The sequence below is a fragment of the Alosa sapidissima genome, chromosome 13 (genome assembly GCF_018492685.1).
Source record: "Alosa sapidissima isolate fAloSap1 chromosome 13, fAloSap1.pri, whole genome shotgun sequence".
NCBI classification, from domain to species: Eukaryota; Metazoa; Chordata; class Actinopteri; order Clupeiformes; family Clupeidae; genus Alosa; species Alosa sapidissima.
In genome coordinates, this window is record NC_055969.1 from 21,437,313 (window position 1) to 21,444,997 (window position 7,685).

The 7,685-nt window shown below is 44.4% G+C and overlaps 1 long non-coding RNA gene across 1 annotated transcript; it reads right to left on the reverse strand.

Moving 5' to 3' along the window:
- Positions 1-1,944: 1,944 nt before the first annotated feature.
- Positions 1,945-7,175, reverse strand: LOC121680473. Its single transcript, XR_006021717.1, has 4 exons — positions 7,134-7,175; positions 6,804-6,956; positions 3,309-3,477; positions 1,945-2,959 (listed from the first exon to the last, which is right to left on the reverse strand). It is a non-coding gene; the product is annotated as an uncharacterized LOC121680473 (long non-coding RNA).
- Positions 7,176-7,685: the final 510 nt, after the last annotated feature.

Below are 7,685 nucleotides of genomic sequence, written 5' to 3' on the forward strand. Positions count from 1 at the left end.
TGTTTGAACAAAAGTTTGAGCAAATACTTGTTCGAGATGAAAGATGAAGATGAAAAGATGAAAGGGTCATCGTGGCAGCCGGCCCGGGCCTTTTCAAGCTCCACATTCTCTTCGCCGGGAGAGAAATGTATTGGCGGGAAACCGGCATGCTCTGTGTCCAGTAAGCCTTACAAAAGCGTTGAGGCCTCAATCCAAATGTTATCACAGATGTGAGCCTGGAGTGTTGGTGGGTCTCTCCCAACACTCCGGGACGGATCAGGCCCAGATGTGGCTCAGATGTGGCAGCCTGACGAGAGCCCAGCGCCACACAAACAACTGTGAGTGGCCCCTGTAATCCCGCGGCCTTTGCAGGAAGGGGGTCTGAATAACATGGAGCGAGGGGAGCAACAGATTACCGGCACGGCCTGAGCTTTAGCGTAGCAGTTGGTTCTGGGAAAAGCAATAGAAAGGCTGATCCCCGGGCTGATTGAAATCTGCAGGCAGTGTGGTGCGTCAGAGAGCAGTGGACCAAACATACAGTGGTCATTCATTCGCCTTCTTTGACCGCCCCCCCCATCTGCCAGTCATGCAAGGGACAGCACACATCCATGTACACACGCATGCACAGCACACATGCGCACACATACGCACACACACAACGCATGCAGATGGATACACATATTGTACACACACACAAACACATACACAGCACATGTTATAAAAATGTGCACACATGCACACACACACATGTATACATGCACATGAACATACAAACATAAACATACACATACACACACACACACACACACAGACACCCAGCACATATTGTACAAATGTGCACACATGCGCGCGCACACACACACACACACACACACACACACACACACACACACACACACACACACACAGGCCCGTATTAAGACAATGTGGTGCCCCTGGGCACAATACCTCAAAGGCAGAACTTTAGCAGAACTGCTTCTTCCTTGATTTTGCGCAAGCAAAGGTGTGGACTACATCCCCAAAGTCCATTTCTTTGACCAACTCCGATTTAATGGCAAGCAGGGAGAGTGCAGTCAAACGCTTTTGTGTCATTGTCGTCCTGAGCTCATTCTTCACTCGTTTCAGTCGGGAGAACGACCTCTCGCCTTCAGCATTTGTTACAGGCAGGGTTAGGAATATTCTGAGCGCAACACCCACCGCAAGCGCTCGTGGTACCATCTCCCCCGCTAGCGTAACCGTCTCCACGGTTAGCTTCAGCTTCAGCTTCATCAGCAGCGCTGCTAGTGACCGCAATTCCTTCTGATGTTCTCACAAAAAAAACGTTCTATCCCTGCAACATTTTGAATCGTGGCTAAACATCTAGAATCCTTGTTTTTCTTCAACTTTCTTTTAGCACAACCACTCAATTGATGTTGGTTTATTTTGAATGAATTTTCTGTAGCTATTAAAAGACGATACATTTGCAAGTACAGGTACTTGTGGACCAGCTCAACTATGACAGATTGGGGAGGGGGAGTGATAGTGATCATGTAGCCTAATTTTGATTTATTTATCATTTATCATGTTAACAAAACAAATAATGTATGGTCTTTCAACAATTTCAAGTGAATAATATAACAATTTATAAAAAAATATTTTAAAGCATGTGTCATGTGGTGCCCTCCCATGGTTGGTGCCCCTGGGCACAGGCCCACTGGCCCTTATGGATAATCCGGCCCTGCACACACACACACACACACACACACACCACACACAAAGAAGCATGTACACATTCACATGAACACACACACAAGCACACACCCAGCACATATTCCTGACTACCAAGAAAAAAAATATCTCCAAATTCTTTTTTTTCTTAACTTCCCCAATAGTTTGGAAGACAATGAGCATACTGAAAACTTTTTATTTTTTATTTTAATTTTTTATTTAAGAAATATCAAGTGTCCATTACAATGGACTTCATAACACCGTACACATAAAACTGAATCATATAATAAGTAAAATAGAGAACAAAATGGAGGTAGTAACTACAAATGTCCACTGCGGAGGACAATTGTTTAACACTCTCCTATGATGGTAAAACATTGTTACATTACTTCAGAAAATTATTTTAAGTGTTTTTAAGAGATTCGTAGAAAAAACAACAACAACAACATTTTAAATGTTAAATGCTCAACTAACTTGATTAAGCACTTACTTTTCTTCTTTCCATAAAATGTCCTTGTGGTGATGGCCGCCATTTTCTTTGAAGAGGAAGAGGAAGTTCCCAAATACCCACCCCTATACATGTGATACCATTTAAAAGCCCTAAATGTCCTCTTTAGAGAACAAAAGGAATTAGCTCAGTAGAATGTATGGTGTGGGAGATATTCCGGTTTATAAAGGTCCTCTAGAGAGGACAAAATTGAACTGCTGGTAGTCAGGAGGATATTGTACAAATGTGCACACATGCACACACACACACAAGCATGTATTCACACACAGACACATATGCAAGTGTATTATAAAACCATGTGTCCTATCAGACCAAAAATATGACGAGGCTTTGTCTGTAAGCCTTCTTTTTCTACACAAGATTACGCAAAACTGGGGCTGCGCTTTCCTTTGATTGTCTAAGCCCTTTGTTAAAGTGATGTCATTGGCACAAATATTTGCACTGGTGTCTAAGAGCCTGCGCTGCAAGGCCAAGAGGCCAGCCAGAGCCTTCCCCTTCGCACCAATGTGCGACATTTCAGCTCAGGGCCGTGACGCACTTTTCGAACAGGCAATGTTTTTCACAGAGCGGTAGAAAACGAGGGAAAAGAGACGACATTCCGAGGATTCCAGTGAGGCGAGGTGAGGCGCAGGCCGGAGGTTACGAAAGAGACTGGGCTCGGCAGATGGAGCCTGAGGAGAGCCGTTCCGCTGGGGTTCATACGGGAACGCCACTGCAGCTGCGGGCTGTCACTGCGCTGATGCTGACGTGGACAACCTCTGAGCTCTGATGAAGGTACACACACACACACACACACACACTCCATGAGCTCTGATGAAGGTACATATACACACACACACACACACACTCCATGAGCACATAAACACACACATACACTCTGAGCTCTGATGAGGGTACACACACACACAGACACAAACACACATACACACACACATACACTCTGAGCTCTGATGAAGGTACGCACACACACACTCCATGAGTTCTGATGAAGGTACATAGGTACATACACACACACACACAAACACACACACACACACACACACACACACATACACATACACACACACACACACACTCTGAGCTGTGGTGAAGGTACACACACACACACACTTACTCTCTGCAGCTCTGGTGAAAAATAGAAACTCGGCACAACACCTGCGGGGCTCAAAGAGGCATGCCGCATGGCAGATAACTGGTGCAGATCTGGCCTGCCTGTGGTCCAAATTAGGCCCAGGCCTGGTGTGGATCCATGGGGACAGACTCCTGGGCCAGTACTAGCAGACCTGTGGGGGGAGGGGAGGGGAGGAGGCTCAGTCGACCCTTCAGGGGTTCAGAGAATTCATTTTTCAGGAGGACTGAATGTTCCCTCTCTCTCTGTGTGTGTTACACACACACACACACTCACACACACACACGTACACATGCACAAACACACACACACACACACACACACACACACGTAAGGCAGTCAATACTGCCTGGCTTCCCCTGGGCCTCCCTCAAAGTGAGCTGTGAGCACTGCATAACTTCAATCGCTCTCTCTCTCTCTCTTGTTCTCTCTCTCTCTTTCTCTGTGTCTCATTCTCTCTCTGTCTAGGCTGTGCGGAGAGGCAACTACTTTAAAGGATCAATATTATGTGTCTGCGCTCCAGTGAAACCCCCTGTGAAAACCTCGAGGGACCCCTGGGCCCAATACCTCCAAATACCCGTTTGAAGCCGTCACTCATGCTCTTCGCTCTCCGCTTCACAAGGCCCTGCTCCCAACTTCACCAGACTAACATCGCTCAGCCCTGCTCACACTCCTCTCATGAAGGAAGGAAGGAAGGCTCTCTTTTGGCTTCCTTCAAGGCCTCCTACTTCACCAGACTAGCGTCGCTCTTAAGGCCTATTCACACCAAGAACGATAACGATAACTATAACCATAACGATAAAAGCGTTCACACTGAACAACGATAAACAAAGTCTCTCCTTGTGTTAATGAATGTGACGGTTAAAATTATATGGGTTCTGATTGGCTATTAGCTTTTTATCGTTCTGAAAATCGCTCTGAAAGTGATCCCCAACGATATCGTTCTTCATGTCATTATCGTTATAGTTTATGTATGAACGTCGTCATTCATATTAACGAGAACGATATCTATTTATAGTCTAGTATCGTTCTTGGTGTGAATAGGCCTTAACTCTAACTCCAAATGCATTTAGGGTTACAGCGTCTTTGGCATTCCCTTGATTATGTCAAGTGCATTGATTGCAGGCTTGTGCTTGTTCCGAATTTTAGAATGGGTCTCCACTCAATTCATGAATTGGAATTTGAATTGTATTGGCCCCACAGGAAGCTGAAATGACAATAAGTGGAATTAAATTCATGGCAATTCAAAGCAGTTTCAGTCACACAACAGAAAGAATGTGTTGAATCTCACATACATTCAGTTTTGGGAAGGTTACTTGCTGCGAAGGCCCCCATTGAGTTACTAGCTTTTCCTATTATTATTCTGCCATTGGAGTCTATGGCAGCTCATAGAACGCCTGGCTAAAAAGTGCAGATTTTTTGGCAGAAAGTTTCGGGACACTCCACTGACCACTCACGCTCATTTACGGACCTCTAAACCCAGCCGTCTAGCGCCACCAACAGGTCAAAATCTGGCCGAAAATTGAACCGCTGGGTCTAAAGTTATGAAATTCGGCACACTGATTCAGCACTGTCCCATGATCACTTTCACCAATTTACAGAACTCTATGCCCAACACTCTAGCGCCACCAATGGGTCGAACCTGGATTGCATTCACACATGTGACCATTGAACGGTGTGTCCGATTTTCACATATCAGGCACCGTTGGAATCCCTGGACCGACCTAAGTTCAATGACCCCTATTACGTCACTTTTCGCCATATTGGACCCCCGCCATATTGGATTTAGTCCAAACTCTACGAAAAGTTTCAGCGTTCACAAATTTCATCCGATTTTCACGGAACTTGGCGGAGATGATCTTCTGCTCGAGCCGCACAAACGATACTTGTCAGATTTTTCAATTTCATTTTTGTTTGCCCGTGACAGCCAATCAAATATGGCGATGAAGCGCCAAACAGGAAGTGGACTAACATCTCTGTGGCACTTTGAGTTAACATAACAAAACTCGATACCATTAGTCAGGACAGTGTCCCAATCACTCACAGCAATTTATATGCATATACATTGAACACTCTAGCGCCACCACCAGTTAAATGCTGGACATGCGTTCATGCGCGTGATCCTTGACTCTTTTGTCTGATTTTCACAATTGAGGTAGTGTCTGAATCCTTTGACCATACAGAGTTCATCGACCCCTATCCTATCACTTTCGGCCATATTGGACCTCCGCCATATTCAGCGGTTACAAATTTCATCCGATTTTCACAGAACTTGTCGGAGATGATCTTCAGACCGAGCCGCACAAACGATACTTGTCAGATCTTTTAATTTCATTTTTGTTTGCCCGTGACAGCCAATCAAATATGGCGATGAAGCCACCAAACAGGAAGTGGGCTAACATCTCGGCTATGCTTTAATGTATGAAGTCCAAACTTGGTACAGGGACTTGGTATCTGATTGTGAGGACGCACTAGGAAATTGGCATCATGTGGCCTCTATAGGGGGCGCTGTAATACAGGAAGTGAGCTTGTATCTCGGCAACGCTTTGGTGTACAAAGTCCAAACTTGGTATAAGGACCTGTTACCTGATTATGATGACGCACTAGGAAATTGGAATCATTTGGTCTCTATAGGGGGCGCTGCAATACAGGAAGTGTATCCAACGCTTTGATGTATGAAGTCCAAACTTAATACAGAGACATTGTGAGGACATGCAAGTAAAGTGGTCTCATTTGGCCTCTAGGGGTGCTGTAATAAACAAATTGAGCTCACATCTCAGCAACTCTTTGGTGTATGAAGTCCAGGGACATGGTAGCTGATTGTGAGAACGCACAAGGACATTGGTGTTATTTTCGCCTCTAGGGGCACTATAACAAAGTAAATGAGCTTATTTCTCAGCCATTCTTTATCCAATTGCAATCAAACTTGCTGTGAGTGCTTGCTCATGCCATGGCAACGCCATTCCTGCTATAGCGCACTGCTTGGCCCCCACATTGCTGCTTGCAGCTATATTTCAAATTCAAATTGTAATTCTACATCCTGTTTTTGACCTCAATTCAATTTCAATTCAAATTTAAGAATTTAATTGGAATTTAGGAGTCATTCTCAATTCAACTCTGAATTTTGCACAAACATGTGTGATCAGGGTTGGGCAGTATTTGTGATACATGTATTTAAGATACATATTTCAAATACAAAATATTATTTTGGCATTTGTATTTTATTGGGTTGAAGAAAATGGCTTTGTATTTTGTATCAAAACGAAATACTTTAGGTGTTTATTTTTGTAGTTTGGAAATATTGCCAAATATTTTTGGTAAAACCAATACTTTTGGTGATCATAAAAGTGCAAAACAATGACTGTAGCCTCTGACTGGTTCTGACTTGGTAATTTCCCCAGATTTGTTGTGATAAGAATATTGAGATTCAGGAAGATGATCCAGTGCAAGATGAGTAAAGTGGAGGTTGCTCACACACACCCTTTCTCTTGAGAATCATCAGTTTTTTTCTTGAGAGCTTTAATCATCCAGTTGGAATACATGGAGCTGGTTATGTGGTTACCCTGCAAGATATTGTGTCTGTCACCCCATCTCTCTTCCACTTGCTTCCTGACAGGGTCTGCACTATCATACCTGAAAAAAAGGCAAAAAACATACAGATGTCATCAACAGAGAGCCACATTATCTGATGTATAAGTATATATACTCTTTTGATTCCGCGAGGGAAATTTGGTCTCTGAATTTATCCCAATCCGTGAATTAGTGAAACACACACAGCACACAACACAGTGAGTTGAAGCACACACTAACCCGGAGCAGTGAGCTGCCTGCTACAGCGGCGCTCGGGGAGCAGTGAGGGGTTAGGTGCCTTGCTCAAGAGCACTTCAGCCGTGGATGTGGGCATGGGAGAGAACTACTTCCCCTGCCTACATTTTTCCTACTGAGTCGGTGATCGAACCGGCATTCCTTTGGTTACAAGCCCGAAGCCCTAACCAGTAGGCCACGACTGCCAAGATATTGTGTCTGCCACCCCATCTGTCTTCCACCTGCTTCCTGACAGTATCTGCACTATCGTATTTGAAAAAAGGCAAAAAAGCCCAAAAACATACTTTTAAAAAAAAGATGGCATCAAGAAAGAGCCACATTAGCTGATGTATTGGTGGTGTTTCTCAGTGTTATGCTGGTATGAATGTGAGACATGTGGATGAATGTATGAATGTGGTTAGGGGCAGCCGTGGCACACAGCCAATAGAGTTCCTCCTGCACCACACCGCGGTACACTCAAACAAATCTCATTTTCATTTCTTTATGGTGCACAGCTGAGAACCCCTCTGTGATATCTATCTGATAAAAACTGATCCT